Below are 2299 nucleotides of genomic sequence, written 5' to 3' on the forward strand. Positions count from 1 at the left end.
GCGCCGCGGGCGGAAATGACGAAGCTGGAGGTGCCGGTGGTGATGGGGGTGACCAGAGTGAAGTCATTGAAGCAAGCTCGCCGTCTTCCTCCTCCTCCTCCGTTAATCAACTTTTCGATGGTCTGGCGAGGTTGGATTCATGTATCTCAAGTGTTGGCCAGACAGCTGTGATGACTAGGGATCATCTCCAGGTAAATGGTTTGTCTTTTATTTGTGTTTGATAAATGGTTTTGAACTGAGATTTACACATACAATATAATGCTCGTTTATTCAGTTAATAAACATTTTGTTAGTTAATCAAAAATTTAGTTTAGGTTAATCAATCGAATTGTTTTACATGACAAAACCGGTATTAACAGGAGAGTAAGAAGCCAAAACCCCAAAAGCCTTTTTAATGAACAGGTAGAGTAGAAAACTTTGCAATCCCAATTATCATGATATAAATATAACAAGATCCAATAAAGGACAAACTATGAATCCACATACTAATAGTCTAATATACAGAAGAAGATTTGATTATGGATACTAATATATAAGTTGTTACTTCCAGAAGGGCACTAGACCCCTGATAAAGCAAAGAAGCATCTAAGATTCTGAAATTAACCCTTTTCCAAAAGGACAGAATTAAAAACCAGAACAGTCCTAATAAAAAGTTGCACTAAATTCACAAATTTCAGTTAAATGATTGCAAAATTTTGTAGATGAATCAACAGTACCAAATGAATACAAGTTAGGAAGATTGGAAGCTATAATTACTTAACATCACATCAACATGATTCTAACAAAGCTACTATGAAGTATGAACAGAGAATCTGGTATTTTGTTTCAATTAGCTTTGGAGAGCACCTAGCAGTTCTTGAATTTCCTCCACATAGCTCAATCTACGTAACTAGTATAGTGCAAGTTAAACAATATACTAAAGTAATCATAAAATACAAATGCTAAATGTTTTGGGTAAAACACTTTCCTATCACAATTCCAGAGACACCAACCATTCTACATGCTTACAACCTAGTTTGACCATTCTAAATTAAAATGAACCAATATTTTTACACATTATAAACCAGTCAACCCCTAGCTGAACCAGTTCAACTATGAACCCATTTTGTATATGTTTCATACATTCTCTGATCAACTACACAAATTAACCAATTAAACCAATGAAGCAGTTCTATATCTGCTCTGCTCAGTTTTGGTTCATTGCTTGTTTTACTGAAATCTTCCTTTACTAAGTCCAGGATTAGGCTGCATGAGTTGGAAGTCCTGCCTGTATTTTCTGCCATCACTTGAAGCAGAACTGGTATGTACTGTTTTCTTTACCATTTTTTTTGTCTATGTCTTGTCTCGTCTCTCTAAATATCACATTGTTTCTTTTTTTTTGCTGTTTGTTGCAGGACTATTTCTTCTTTTTGAACTACGTTGTTCCCTTTTTTTTTTCTGTTTGTTGCAGTAGTATGTTCGGAAGGTATGAACTTCGTTTATGGTTACAATCCTAAATTAGGTTACTGTTTCTACATAGAGATCGCCTTTTCTAATCTAGAGACACTGATGAAACATTCTTTGAATGTTCTTTTTCTGGTACCAATTAGGATTGGAATGTTTACTACACTTGCGGTACATAGCCGATCCCAAGCCCGGATAAAGGAGGAGGGTTGTGTTAGGTCTTCGGCAACCAACGTAAAAATATAGCCGAACCCCCCATGACATGAATCAAAGACGTTATTGCGCTAAAGCTAGGTCGTTACCCGGAAGTAACGCGCCGTATGGCTCGAGTACGGTGTCAAAGCAAGAGCCGCTGCATCGGTGCCCGGATGTAGTGTTAAATGAGCAAGGGTTCTCGCGTTTTCGTGAACGAACGAGGGTAAATAAGCTAGTTCACAAAGGAAAAGGTAAAGGTCGAAGCGACAAAAGGTTGAGATTTGGGACATGGAACATAGGCACTCTAACAGGAAAGTCCATGGAGGTGGTGGACACCATGACAAGGAGGAAGATTAACATTATGTGCCTACAAGAAACGAAATGGGTTGGTGCAAAGGCTAGGGAGTTGGATTCTTCTGATTTCAAACTTTGGTATACAGGAAAGGTGAAGAATAGGAATGGAGTTGGAATAATTGTGGATAAGCAGTGGAAGAAGGACGTAGTTGATGTCAAGAGGGTGGGAGATCGGATCATCTCTATCAAACTTGTGGTGGAGGGAGGTGCTTTCCATGTGATTAGCGCCTATGCACCGCAAGTGGGTTCGGACGAACAACACAAGATAAGATTTTGGGAGGATCTAGAGAGTTTGGTTCAAGGCATA

General features: G+C 38.6%; 1 protein-coding gene across 13 annotated transcripts in view; it reads left to right on the forward strand.

Annotated features, from left to right (window-relative positions):
- The first annotated feature begins 6 nt into the window (after window positions 1–6).
- The window catches only part of LOC107463523 (uncharacterized protein At4g14100), a 15767-nt gene continuing 13474 nt past the window's right edge, over window positions 7–2299 (forward strand). For 11 of the 13 annotated variants that reach the window (XR_008001921.1, XR_001586933.3, XR_008001913.1 and 8 more), the window contains exons 1-3: window positions 7–191; window positions 1239–1300; window positions 1395–1465. The gene's annotated coding sequence lies outside the window, so the exon portion shown is untranslated. Of the gene's footprint in view, window positions 192–1238; window positions 1301–1394; window positions 1466–1589; window positions 2039–2299 lie in introns of those variants that run through there. The other 2 variants (XR_008001922.1, XR_008001911.1) reach the window with 2 other exon arrangements.

The sequence above is a fragment of the Arachis duranensis genome, chromosome 8 (assembly GCF_000817695.3).
Source record: "Arachis duranensis cultivar V14167 chromosome 8, aradu.V14167.gnm2.J7QH, whole genome shotgun sequence".
Taxonomy (NCBI): domain Eukaryota; kingdom Viridiplantae; phylum Streptophyta; class Magnoliopsida; order Fabales; family Fabaceae; genus Arachis; species Arachis duranensis.